Source organism: Pteronotus mesoamericanus, unplaced genomic scaffold, assembly GCF_021234165.1.
Source record: "Pteronotus mesoamericanus isolate MK-2021 breed Mesoamerican mustached bat unplaced genomic scaffold, CSHL_Meso_final scaffold_408, whole genome shotgun sequence".
NCBI classification, from domain to species: Eukaryota; Metazoa; Chordata; class Mammalia; order Chiroptera; family Mormoopidae; genus Pteronotus; species Pteronotus mesoamericanus.
The window spans coordinates 5,998,242-6,012,927 of record NW_026555315.1 but is presented as its reverse complement, the minus strand read 5'-3'; the positions used below and the strand labels follow the sequence as shown (position 1 = coordinate 6,012,927).

At 45.1% G+C, this 14,686-nt stretch overlaps 1 protein-coding gene across 3 annotated transcripts in view; it reads right to left on the bottom strand.

Annotated features, from left to right (window-relative positions):
• Positions 1–14,686, bottom strand: part of AP2B1 (adaptor related protein complex 2 subunit beta 1) — a 105,048-nt gene that overhangs the window by 11,911 nt on the left and 78,451 nt on the right. The window lies entirely within an intron of this gene.

The window sequence follows — 14,686 nt, the reverse complement described above, 5'->3', positions numbered from 1 at the left end:
ACACACCAGCCCGCACTGCAAAGCAAACCCTTGCTCGCCCCGCTGGCCGAGGGCTGGGACGACCTGCCGCCTCCCTCTAAGAACAGCTCCAGGAGCAGCGAATCTGAGGCCCGCGTTCCGTGCCCAGAACATCCTGCTCGGCTGCTTTCTGTCGCTGTGGCCACTGACAGTAGCTCTGCCACCACGTACTAATAAGCACCCGTTCATGACGGGATTTCTGACCCTCGTTATTACTGTCACAAACACGGTAGGCGCCACCCCCCTCTCGGTTTACTGATGAGGGACTGGGGTTCAGGAAGGGCCAGGGTCATGTTGCTAGTGCCCCGAAGCGCTGGGATCGAACGCAATTTGACCCTAAAACCCGATTTTCTCCCTCTCCACAGTAACTGATCTTACTGCCCCTTATCTTTTTTAAGATACTGGTTTTAAGTTGTTTCTTTGATTAAAGAAAGTCTTATTTCCTAAGTCCTATGGCTGGGAAAAGCCTGTGGGTTGAACAGAGGTAAACCCGAGGCCTGTGGAAGGCAGGCCGGCCTGGGGGCGGGCGGGAAACGGGGGCTCTCCGCACAGCGTGAGCTTCTGAGGCGGGGCGTGACGCTCCCACGGCCCATTCAGCTAGGAGCATGCCGTTTATATCCTTAAAAAAGCTACAGTAAGTGTGTTTATTCGGGGGCAACGCTGGCTGGCGCGGGTATTCAGAAACAGGCCGATCCCACTGAGGCAGACTGTACGAGCCTCATCTGGTGAGAAGGGACAGCGGAGACCCGCTGAGCCGCGCCCCCCACCGGCCTGTCACCAGTGGCTCCCTGGCTATGCTCGGCGCTGCAGGGAAACCATCTCCGGGCAGCTCTCCGGTCAGCGACCTGCCTGTTCCTCTCTCATCTTGTTTGAAGCGCCCTTTTTTGGGGAGCAAATGGTCACACTTCCGCAGCATCTCTCTTCGTCAAAAATTTGGTCGTCCAAATGTTCTCTTTCCAAAGTACTTCTGGTTCGTTTCCATTTATTATCAACTCCTCTTCCCCATCTTACATAGTACCTTTGTTTCCTCCTCCGTCATCTGGTTATGTCTACCTGCCTTCTCTCTCCCAGGAGAATCCACCATTGCCTTCCTTGTAACTTGTGTTTTTAACCTTCCCATTAGCAACTCCCCGGGAGTTTCTACCTGTACCGCATAGTCTGATGCCCGAAATGCTGAGACAGCAGGGCTCTCCAACAGCTTGACAGCAGTGAATGGCAAAGGAGAAACTAGCTTCAGGAAAAGGGGCTGCAGACATTTTAGATGCACCAGACCACCACTGCAACAGAATCATACCCCCGAGGGCTTCCGGGAAAGAGGCATTTTCTACCTGATGTGGTACTCAGCCGTAAGAGAAGGGGGGCTCGTTTCAAATTAGGGCGCCAAGAGGACAGAGGGGCGCCAGGTTCTATGAAGGGCATTCAGAAGTGGAAACTGGGGCAGTGTGGGTGAGAGAGTGCGCTACATACAGGTCTACGTGAAGTGCAAGTTGGCTACCTACGGTCACTTGGACTATAAAGCCGTCGTATTTCATCAAATATTTATTAATGTTCACTATGCCCTAACCATTTGAGATACAAATATAGAAAATACAGTCCTTGTCCTCCAAGGGGTAAACATAGGTACCTTGTTCTCCTGCGGGGTCCCTTACTCCGGCTGCAGCTCTTTATCCACGAAACAGACCCGAAAAGCTCCATGCCACCCGTCTGCCTGGGGGACTCTTCTAACGCAGGGGAAGGCCTCAGGCCCTCTTTCGGAAAAACGTACATACAACATCTGGACATACAATTTCAGGGTTTCGGGACCCCCAGAACATTATCCCTGGACTTCTGCTCCAGAATAATCCTGAGAAGCTGGGACACCCGCAGCAGAGGCAGTGGACACGGCGGTTCAGAACACGGCCTTGGACCCAGACCACGCAATCCCATGTCCAGCGGCGGCTCTGCCGCGTGCTTCGCTGTGGGCCCCCAGGCGCGCGGCACTCAGCTCAGCTCCCGTCGGTGGAGCGGACGCAGCAGCAGTGCTGCCCGCGTGCGTTATCGCAGGGAGATGGCGTCAACATCTGCAAAGCACCCAGAACGATGCCCGGCTTCGCATAAGTGCTCCCGCTTTTTTTGCCATTTCCAGCTTTCACCTTTTTTTACTCAGAATTTTCCACAATTAAAGATAACCACGTTAGACTTCCCTGAAATCGTACGTATGCTCAAATGTAGCACTATTACTACACTACGATACAAGAGATACGAAGGCTTACTAGTAAACTTTGAGCGTCATGATTCTTCCTGCTGCTGAGGCCCCTGAAAATTATTATCTCTTGACAGGCCAACTGCACACCGGCCACTCTTTGGGAGAAAGTGTTTCATTTCTTTTTCATTAGCTTTACAAAGTCTGTATTTTGTAGCTCTCGAACTCTTCCTCTGGACCAGAGTGCATTCATTTCAAGAACAAAGGGCGCTCTCGCACCTGGTCCCTCCCTGCCTCTCCAGCCTGTTTCCTTAACTTCAACCACATTAAAATTACTTGTTCCCCAAACTGCAACTCACAACTCTGTGCTTTTTTTAACCTGCTGTCCTACTTAATATAGTCTTCTCTTGAAGCTTTAGTTGTCTGGAAAATACCTATGTCATGTAAAGACTCAGTTCAAGCTTGGGATTTCTCGGGCCAACCCCCCCGCCCATGGCACCCGGCGCCCGCACCTCTACTACGGTCCGAGGCGTCAGCTCACCTCTGCCTCGCCCTCAACACACCGGCCCCAAGTGCAGAGGCTCCCGTTTCTCACTAGCATGCTAGTGGCTCATTGAGTATTTGTTGCATGAAATTAAGGGGGCGGTATCAAGCAAATGTAATGAAATGGCTCCTCATCCTTTTTTCTACCTCTACTTTATTCATCTGCACAACATAATCCCATTAGTAACATCTCTCAGTACATACGTTGATACTCAGGGAGGCAGGGGTAGGGGTATGGGATGATATGTGGGCTCTTTCAGCGTCAAATCATTGAGCTAACATACCATCTATATGCTGAGGAACAATAACATAGGTAGTAGATCACAACCCAAAGAATACTAGATTCTCCAAGGCTATGCTGGTCTCTTGGGAGTTAAGGCACAAAAGAACCAATGAAAAAACACAGGACAAAGCCAGTTCAATTCCAACCCAGGTTGCAGCTACTTTTAAATAAAAGTGAGTCAACCTTAAGAATATGATACTGATTGCTTCAGAAGTATGAGTGAGTTTCTTCCTTTTTGAAATTCACTACCTCAACAGGTACAGAATAGGAAGACCTAATCTAGACAAGCTGGGAAACTGTTTTACAAGAGCTGTGACATCAATATCTTGCCTGTTTATGGGAAATCAATTGTCATGTAAGTAGACCAACTGTCTACCTAGTATCTTTTTTAAAAAATTTATTTATTTTTAGAGAGGGGAAGGGAGGGAGAAAACAAGGAAAAGAAACATCAATGTGTGGCTGCCTCTTGCGCGTCCCCCACTGGGAACCTAGTCTGCAACCTAGGGCCTTGACTGGGGGTCGAATTGGCGACCTTTTGGTTCGCAGGCCAGCACTCAATCTGCTAAGCCATACCAGCCAGGGCTATTTAGTATCTTTACTTGGGTAATATCTCAAATGAACATGTCCAAAAACATCAATTTCTGACCTCTCCTCCTCATCCTTAAAATAACCCGATGTCCTTCCAAACTCAGTAAACAATACCACGTTGCCTCTTTAATGGTCTCTCTGCTTCTGCGCTTGTCTCCCTACCCCCGACACCGAGCTTATGTGGTCTATTCTTGACACAGCCGCTGGAGTGAACGTGAAATGTAGGTCAGCTCGCAAATACTTCTTTGCTCAAGCCTCCCCTGACTTCCCGTTTCACCCAGAATAAAAACCACAGTTACAATGGCCCATACCCGATGCCCGTCACCTCGCCGGTGGTGGCCCTGCTGGCTCTGTGTCAGCCGCAGGCGCCCGTGGCTGCGTCCCGTGCGCGTGCCAGGCCCGCTCCGCTCCCATGGCCCCTGCCTTTGCTCTTTCTTTGTCTGGGATTTTCCCCCTTCAGTGATACGCATGGCTCATTCCCAGCTCCTTGTAGGTCTTTGCTTCTATCAAATATTGTCTTTTCAGGTAGACCTTCATAACCAACGTATTTATAAAACCACGTCACCCAATCTCCACCCCCAGGCCTCCTTACTTCAGTCTCTGCTTTGTTTTTCTCCATCGCCCTCATCTGTCATATTCCTTTACTTACTTGTTGGCTTGCTGCCTGTCCCCCTGCCACATGCCCCACCTCCAGGAGACTCTAAGTCCCACGAGGGAAGAGGTTTTTGTCTCTTGTTCACTCCAGGTTCTCAGTAACTGGCATGGAGTTAAGTACTCAATAAGTCTAACGATCATAAAATATACTATTCAAAGTTCCTAACAACCATTTAGCTTTAGCTAATATGTAAACTTGGTTTAAAGTTTCCAAAAGAAAGGTACTTCTCAAGTTTTTTCTAGTCGATCCCCCCTCACAGAAGGGGAAAGCATGGAGACAGGCACTGCGGCGAAGGCAGGAAGAGGGGTCGGTATCAGATGTGCAATACCAAGCAGCGCATCAGAAAACCGAAATTCTTTCACGTTGCATTCTATTCTATTCCATAATGCATCTCTATGTTTTAATATAAAAATGTGTTTCTCCCTTTACCTTTGAGTAAAACTGATGCTCCAGAAAAACTATCACATGTATACTTCAGCTTCAAGTACCTCCTAGCAGCGTGTTTTTAACAACTGTTGGTAACAACCAAATGGTGGTTCTTAAAATTGATTTAGTGGGCTGAAACGGGCATAAAAAACAGAACAGAAAATATCACAGTGCATCTCATGAAGAGTAAGTCAGGTTTCCTGGAAGTGTTTCACTTTCATGTGTTACGTGAGTGTGTGTGTACACACTATGTGAAACATATTTCCTATTGTAAGCCGTAGTTGAAAACTTGTGAAAGCCACAGCCCTTATGTGCCAGTGAGGCAGCGAAGAAACAGGCTCGGCGCGCCCGGGAGGCGCGTGCAAGCAGAGCCGCGGCCCGAGGGCACCCACGAGCGGATCTCTGACCCTTCCGTGCTGTCACCCGCAGCAGGTGCTGGTGGCCCTACGAGCCTGCCTCTCAAGGACACCAACAGGAGCAACCAACAGGAATGGTTCTGAGCACTTGGAAAACACAAAAGGAGGCTATAAATGTTTAATGATAATAATGATTTTTAAAAGTCGCTTTCAGCGGCTGCTGGGGAAAGAGCAGCCTGTCAGCGCCGGCCTGCAGCCAGCAATTAGCTTCTCTCCGTGGGGTGGGCGCCCACCGTGGCGGCGGCGCCTCCTCCTGGCGGCTCTGCTGGGGGCGGGCAGGCCAAAGTGCCGCTCCAACCCCATTCCCGGCGCTCAAAAGCACTAAAAAAGGCACGAGATGCTCTGCGCTCTGCCAAGCGCAGCTCTCGCCACACCTCCCGCCACAGAGAACCACGGGAGGCCCTGCCACAAGAAAAGCCAAGGCAAGTGGCGCAGAGCTCACCTCTGAGAGCATATCATCTATTCTCCCATGACGTCACTTGTGACCTTTCCAAGCCTCTGAGCAGTATTTTTTTCTTTTATTCCTCCTCCCCGCTTAGCTTTTGGGAAAATTATTTGCGGGCTGGTCAAAGCTAAGACCAGGCAGTGACGCCGACCATCTCCACTTCTCCGAGAAATGATGATTCAGATGCTTTTCAAGCACCACACCGTCTAGTCAACAGGACCTAGAGGAATGGCTCCGAGTGACAGGTTTTTAATGGCACTGACTCCAACTGTGTGATAGATGTCATCGTCTGAGACTCAGCAGAAGTGGCTCTTCCTGTTAGCTGCTGGAGTGAAATCTACCTGTAGTTCTGTGTTTCTAGTCAAAGCCAAAAATACCTACCACTTTTCGGGGAGGTGTGGCCTTCCATTTCAAAGCCATCGGAAGACCGTGAGGAAGCTGGGGCGGCCAAAGCAGGGTGGGGCAGGGGCAGCAGATGGAGTCACCGAGGTAAGGCAGGGCTAGATCCCACGGGGCGCTGTAGAGCACTGCTAGGATTTGGGGTTTTCTGCTTAGAATAATATCAATACAAGCGCTTCTAGACTGGTGACGTAAGCATGCGTGTAACAGAACAGCGGTACACTAAGCAGCTGTGTACCTCACAAGGAACCCAAGCCAAGGGAAAGTAATGCTAAGGTATGTTGCATCTGTTCCTGCTCCAGGGAGGTACCTCATTTTTAAAAAGTTTTATATGTTAGGCAAAATAAATCAGAAACCTTCAGCAAATGTACATGTGATCTCGTTCTGACAACAGAGAACCCACTTGCCATACTACACTGACCAATCTGGTTATTCCCAGAAACCTTGACTACAAGCCCCAAATTATCTCTTCCTAGTAGTCTGCAGCAAAATTACTCTATAGTTTCCATTGCTAGAAATAAAACAGCAATACTTTCACAGGACCTTCAGCCTCCCTGACAGATAAATTTGCCAAAAGGTAAGGTCTTACCTTAAGCAGGTCCTGCCGGCCCATATGGCTCTAAATCTTAAGGCCCCCTTTCCCCTATATGGCAGCTTTGGGTACCTCACTAGGACAGGCTGATGTGCCCCTGGCTGCAGCTTTTACACCTTAGAAAGCGATTTACATGAACAATAGGAACTGTTTGCTGTGTAGGGCTTACTGTTAAACTTAAAAATATACTTCATACATACCATACTGAATCACAAGACGGTGAAGACAGAACTAGTAAATTATCACTTAAAGTGATTAAATAGTCCACATCCCAGTCTGGTATGTCACGAGGCAGAAGGCCCAAGAGAAAAACAGACCTCAGTGATGAGAAGGAATGGGTATTATTCATTTTTAAATCCTGGGGCAAATCTGACTTAGAATCTAATCTAGGTTCTAGGTAATAAGCAGACAGCCTCAGGTTAGTTCACAGCAAGTCAGAAATCAAACAGGTTCACAGGCGTGGCAATATGCAGACCGGTCTATCACCTGGTTTTCCTGTGGCCAGAAAAAGGGCGTGCGGATGCCAAGATGGCTGGCCACAGGGGCGGGACACTGCAGAGATGCTCTCTCTGGGACAGATATGACTCTCAGGCACAGTGTGAGCTAAGGAACTAAGGAATTCTGTGCTTTCATATCTGGAGTACCTGTGTTCCAAACTTCAGGGTTCCTGGGAAGAAATGTTGCCATCAAACCAAGGACCACTGTTCATTTACACGCTTTTCAAAAATGATTAAATAACAGTTCCTTGGTCTCCAAACTGTGACTAAGTACATTTACCAGTTCTACTTCTAAATAGTTTTTCTTAATATTAAGAACAATGAATTGACATCTATTTGCAGCGCACACAAACAAATGTCCTTCCCTATAACCTCTGGCTTTCCTGAAGTGGAATAGAAAGGGAAACGAACTCAGACTGAGAACATTTTATTATGGGCCCGCCTGACTGATTTTCAGAACCCAAGAGCCGTGAGACTCAGACAGAAACTTTTCTACAAAACCCCAGGTACAAAATGAGAATCTATAGGTAGAATTTAAAGACATTTTAGTTCAACATAAATGACTTCCTACCAGAGTTTTAGGAACATAAACTCCGCCACTTTAGAGTGTAAATCACTAGTATTCATGTAGAGGTCGAGGGCCTATCAACTGCTCATATAAAATAAATGCCATCAGAAATAAGGTTTGAAACAAACATTAGAAATTGCCTCCTCCACCCACGAGATTTTACGTTCTTTACATTGGACACTCGCACGGCTCACAGCTTTTCTTTAGTTTTCCTACCCAGAGGCACTACATGCTGACCTCACTGACATGAAGCCTATGCACAATCCCTATGTAAAAATTTTCCACGAAGCAGTGCTTTCCCTATCTCACTGAATATAATGCTCCAGCAAAATACAAGAGTGAACACACACACGAGGGAAGGACAGGGGGCTTCAATCCAGCCCTGGAAAAGCCCAGGGAACCCCCTTTAATTCCAACTATAAAGTACATTAAGGCTTTGTAAAGTCCTCTATTGTACAGAGATCACGTGTTAAATCCATCTTCTAATCACTTATCAAACCAGAAACACGAAACTGATTCCATTTTTCATCATCAACTCTTAACTTACTATTATAATACAAAGATGGTTGGGATTTTTATAGCTGAAGATGCACAAATCACTTTTATTACTACTTAGAACTACTGTGTGAAATGCACGATCCTTTGCTCAAGATTCACAGCACGGGCCCTGGTCTCCCAGGCCCTTTCCGACAAACTAGCTCCCAGGGTTGGGTGTTTTGAGAACTGAAGTCTGGGTTTCAGGAACAACTGTCTCTTGCCACTGAGGCCAGATTTATGCTCCATTAGACCATCTCGGCTGATCAGAACACAGAACTCTTGTCTACTGCTTATGTGTGGCCATTCAAGCAGGGCAGCAGCTACTAACAGACACATCTATAATAGAGAGTTCCAGAAGCAAGCTGAGTGCTGGTTATATTAAGATAAAAGATATTGCCCAGTAGAATCTTGTTATCTTGACAAAAAGGATAAGGATCGTTCTCAAAAAGAACAACCTAGTAAGAAAAGGAACATGTCGTATATAAGATACTCTGTTTCTCAGATAAGGTGAAAGGATATGTTTAAAGTCCTGATGTGACACAACAAATATATAAAATCTGAAGTAGCAATCACAGAAAGTCATTTTCTCTTTTCTTTTCTTCAGTAGTAAAATGTTGTCATCTTTCATACCCAAGACTCCACTGCCTACATACTGCTAATGGATTATTTTGGGTTCTGCCCTAGCTACGAGGGTTATTTTCATCATTGGATCTACCTGTCTGACCTGGGGATCTCTTACAGTTCCCACAAGACCCACCACTTCAAGGACTCAACATCTATCAAGCAGCATGCGGTCCCATAAAAGCGATCAGAGTGCACAGTCCTCAGCTGTGAGTCTTGAAAGACCAGCGGAGGCTTTCATACTGAACTTGTTTGCCCTGCACAACGGTCAACAAAAGTCAGCAAAACGCCAAGCTGGTTTGCTTTATCGGATGAAAGTCGCTGAAAAAGCCTTCTGTTTGGAAGCATTTACTGGTTTTTCTGGTACAATGGCTAGAGCTGTGGGCTTTCTGAGTGTGAACGGACACATGTGAGACATGAAATACCAGTACAGGAGCCATCTGCAACCGATTTCCCACAGGCTGCGACTGCAATGTAGGAGTAACAAGGGACAGAATTTTCTCAGGGCCATACACTGGAGGAAAAAGAAAAAAACACTGTGGCTGACAAAAATCTTTGAGAGATGAATAAATAGGACTGTAAGATTGTGTCCTTTGCAGCTAACATCTGTAGCACTTTCTGCCCTAACCATTCAAAGGTTAAATAAATACAGCTGATAACACTGCTTTGTTTAGGGAGAGACATTCAAAGAAAAAAACCAAGAGACATTATTTCTTTTCCCTAATCAATACTTATCCTCTTATTAAACAACATTTATGTGGAGCTTAAAGGTGATAGACAGATTGCCCTGGCCAATGGCTGGAGCACCGTCCTGTAACTGAAGGGTTGTGGGTTCAATTCCCGGTCAGGATGAGTGCAACCCCTGGTCCGGGCGTGTGCGGGAGGCAGCCCGTCAATGCTTCTCTCTACCTTCCGCTCTCTCCACCCGACATGGGTATCACAACATTATTGATTATATTCCCCATGCTTTATTTACAACCCATGACTGTTTCGTAGCTACCAATTTCTACTTCCCAACCCCTTCACCTCTGCCTCTTTCAGCCAGTGCCCAATGGCCCCCTCTCCGCTGGCAGCCATCAGCTCTCTCTGTATCTACGAGTCTGCTCATTTTGTTTGTTCGTTTATTTTGTTCTTTAGATTCCACATGTAAGTGCAATCATTTGTCTCTGACTGACTTATTTCGCTGAGCATAATACCCTCCAGGTGAAAAGAACCAATTCTTTACCCGTAGATTCACCTCTAAGTCTCCAACTGTAAAGTAATATAGAGGCAAAGGAGACATTTTTACGAAGGTGCTATCAGACTTTCAGGTAAAAATAGTAGACTGAAAAATCACATTTAAATTTTCTTTCTCCCGGAAAAAATTCTGCTGTAATTAGAAGAAAAAAATTAAAGGTATAAATTCAGAAAGATAAAGAAGAGAAATTATGAGAGCAACAAAATGTTGCTAACTGTGAAACAGATGGATTAGCAGTCACACCACAGAATTCCCGAAGGTTCAAGACTGACAGCACCGGGAACAGTAGGAAAGGAGAGTGTGTTAAAGGACAGAGGATGGAGATGCCGGGCAGGTTCCAGACCCTACCACCATTCTAAGCGACCTCGGCCCTTCAGTCTACACAAAACTAAAGATTAATTCTTTTAGAGAAGATAAGATAAAATAGATGGTACTTTGAAGGGCATGCCAGGCACGGCTGAGGGGTAGTTGACTAAGTGAATTATGGATGCTGAATGCTAGACTCTTCAGCCTTCTCTCCCAGCTTAGCTCCTAGAAGACTGGCAGGTAGAAAGTCTTTACTAGACAGGAGAGTCAAAGACAATTTTTGGAAGAATTAAGCCAATCCAAAAAGAAAGTACTGACATAGAGAATTTCAGCTGCCCTCAGTGATGTAGGTTAGCTGGGGGTCCTGACCTGGGCCTCATGGATAAAAGGATCCACAGAGCCATCCTGGCTGGTATGGCTCAGTGGATTGAGTGCTGGCCTGTGAAGCAAAGGATTGTCGGCTTGCTTCCCAGTCAGGGCACATGCCTGGGTTGGGGGTCAGGTCCCCAGTGGAGGGGCACATGAGGAGCAGACAGACACTGATGTTTCTCGTTCCTTCTCCCTTTCTTCTCCTTTCTCTAAATAAAATCTTAAAAAAAAAAACAAAACCCACAGAGGCAGAGAGAATGTCCAGGTAGGACACACAGGACTTCCCAGGCAGACAGCCACAACACTGCTTCCAGAGCCTGCCTGAGATGACGCTGCTGGTTCCTTTCCCCGAGGACCAGCAAGCACCCCCGTGGGCCCAGGGGATGGCCGCAGGAGGGGAGCAGGCTGTGAAACAGGGCGCTCCAGCCGTCATCCGGAGCAAACAACGGGGAATTTTAGCAAAGAACCAAAGGGAAATCCCAGAACTGAAAAGACGGTATCCGAAATGAAAATTACTCTGAATGGACTTAAGAGAAGGTTGTAGTGCACAGAAGAGGCAGTATACCTGAAGACATACCAGCATAAATTACCCAATCTGAAGAACAAAAGGAAAGGAAGAAGCAGCTTCCGTGACCTGACCAAGCAATACCAAGTGGTCTAACACATGTGTAATTAGAGTTATGAAAGAAGAGAAGAGAGATAACTGGGCAGAAAAATATTTCAGGAAATAATGGCAAAGCTTTTCCAAATTTGGGGGAAACTTATCAATTTACAGACTCAACAAGCCCAATCTACCCCAAGTCAGATAAATACAAGGAACACCCTTAGGTCCGTAATAACCAAGACACTGAAAACCAAACAGTAAAAGAACAGTGTTGGTAAAGGGACTTTTGAGTTATCAACCCATCTTGCTACGTATGTGCACTTCACTAATTCAAACAAACAGTGATAACAGAAACAAAGCTTAAGACACAGAGATAAACCTGAACATTGGCTATGTGATGTTAAAATATTCTTGTTTAATGTACAACTGCTATTTTTGTAGTTATGTCTTTTAAAAAGAGACATATTTTAAAGATATATATTCACAAATGAAATAAATGTCAAGACTTGCTTCAAAATAATATGGAGCAGGGGCACCGATAAAACAACACTGACTACAGGCTGGTAACTGCTGACACAGGGTGAGGGGCGCAGGGCTCACCGCACTATTCTGTTTGCTTCTGTAGTGTTAAAACTTTTCCATAAAAAGCTTTTAGAAAGCAAGGCAAAAGGAGAAAGAGATGGAAAGTAAGAGGGGAAAAAAAGATTGGTCCAGGAAGGTAGACATCCAAACCGCAAGGCTTCCAATACAAGAAAGAGAAAAATAAAGGGAGACCTACAAAAAAGTTTTTTAAAAATTCCCAGAATTGAAGGACACAAGCTTCCACCCTAAAGAAGCCCAGTGAGTACCAAGCACAATGGATGAAGAGGGACTTGCACTGAGGCAGGCCGCGGTGAGATCCCAGAACACGGGAGGGAGGAAGGACTGCGTGAGCTCTCACCGAAGAAGAGCACAGCGCCGGGAAAAAATGGCTTCAGGCAAGGAGAAAGATAACTTCTAACCTAGAATGTTGTACAGAAACCATGAAACAAGTATAAAGATAAAGAAGATATTTTAAAACATGCGAAGTCTCAAAAACTTTATCATCTACCCACCTATTTTCAGAAAGCAACTGGAGGATGTTTTTCATCAAAATGAGGGGGTAAACCAAGAAAAGAGAAATACAGTTGGAGACCGAACACAGAAGAGAGATGCAGGGAATGAACCCCCAGAGAGATGATGAATGGAGATCCCAGGGGGACAGCTGTTTCAGTTGTTCAGGAAACCAGTGCAGGCTGGAGCAGGTGAAAAGACTAGAGAGGAGATGCCAAGACAGTGAAACTGATGGATACTTCAAAGGGTGAGACCTCAATGGGATTTGGACTCAATTATAGTTAAAAACGCAGATGGCGGCCCTGGCTGGTGTGGCACAGTGGACTGAATGCTGGCCCGTCACTGGTTCGATTCTGTCAGGGCGCAGGCCTGGGTTGCGGGCCAGGTCCCTGGTGGGGGTGCGTGAGAGGCAGCCACATATTGATGTTTCTCTCCCTGTCTTTTTCCTTCCCTTCCTCTCTGTCTAAAAATAAATAAATCTTTAAAAACAAACACACAGAAAATTAAGCAAAGAGAGACAGGCATTAACTAGTAAATATTCAATTACTTACAGAAACCTTTACAAAGGAAAGCTCTACTATAAATAGCTCAGCTCTGAGGAGTATATAAAGTCATAATAACGTAAACGTTGAACACTAATTAAAGCAAATTCTAAGATTACTCTATCAGGAAAAGCAGATAGGAAATATCTGTGTAAACGATGGCAGTGAGTAGGGATATGCAGAGAAATATCTAAGATGAAAAAATCCAGAAGTTGCAATATAAGCATAGTATTTAGAGACAGGAAGGTAAATATAAAAAGTACCAACTAAAAGAGGCAAGGGACACCAGCTCCATGGAAGGAAATACTGGGGACCATGTTGGGTAGAGAAAGCTGGGGACTGGGTTTTTCTTAAGTATAAAACTAGTTGACTCTTTAAACTGTTTTTATAGCTCTGATAAAATTAACACGTGAAAGAACGGTGTTATGAATGTCCTCCTAAGAGTTTATAGCCTGGGTGAAAAAGGTAAAGGGATTAAGAAGTACAAACTGGCAGTTACAAAACTGCCACGGAGATGTCAAGAACGACACGGGGAACACAGTCGATACGACTGTAACGATTCTGTATGGTGCCAGAGGACCACACACAGACTTAACAGGGGGTCACCTCATCAGTTACAACGTCCAGCCACTATGATGTCACATGTAATTAAAAAATAAAAATAATACAGCTGGTGGAAAAGGAGGCCAAGCAGCTGTGAGAAGACCAGGACGAACAGAGGTTCAGTCATAATTCAACTGTCCTTTTGCAGACGCCAGCCTGAAGAAGCAGTCACCTGACAGGTGTTAGGCTTTTAGATGTGTACTTGGAAAATGTCTGTAAGCAACTTACGCAAATAAAGGTGAAAAAAGAAAAAAACAAAACAAAACGAGAATACTGGAATCAGAGAAAACTCTAAATTTAGAGATAATTTTAAAAAAGGTTTTTATTTAAATAGAAGTAATCTATTCTCTTTTTTAGGGAATATTATTATGATATAAATAAAGTGAAAGAAGATCCCTATGGGGCAAGATAAGCTTTGTGTAATATTTATAACTTGGATTCACAAAATCTTTCTTTTTTTATGCCACCAATAGCAGAACAGTGTCTTCTTATCCTTTCAGGAGTGTTTCTAACAGACTCTAAGCCAGTAAGTGGTCTGGCGAGCATTTTAATAAAAGTGTTTGTACTGTTACGTTCCAGCTCTGGCAGTGGGGTTTGATTTACGTGTCCTATATACATCGATACCAAATTAGCCAAAACACACAGTGCATTCAAATTTCATTTCTTCAACCCTGGATATTTTTTCCTCCTGATTTTATAGTCTGGAGTACTAGAAAAGTACTAATTTTTCCTACACGAACTCTTAAATTTAAACATTATGCAAATATAATGTTTAAATGCCAACCAATCTTGATCTGGTTTTATCTGGATCTAAGATTTGACTCTTTTCGTTCATACTGGGACAGGGCTGAATGGAAGCTGAAATCTCAAGTAAACCACCCACTTTGAGGTCATTAGTTTCAACTTCCATCAGCCAACATGATATAAAGCTGCTTATAGGGGAAAAGGTTCTGTCTTTTTGAGTTTTTGCTTATCTTCTCTCCTGGGAAATCCCAATTAAAGAGAAAATGGCCATAATTATGACATCCCCAAAAGAAGAGAATCCATGAGCAAAAAAAAAAACCATGGAGAACGAGCAGTTGACTACAGACAGAAATCTTTTCCTAGAGAAGCTGATATGCTTTATTACATTCTGCTTAGATGGAAAATGTTTAGGTTTGCTT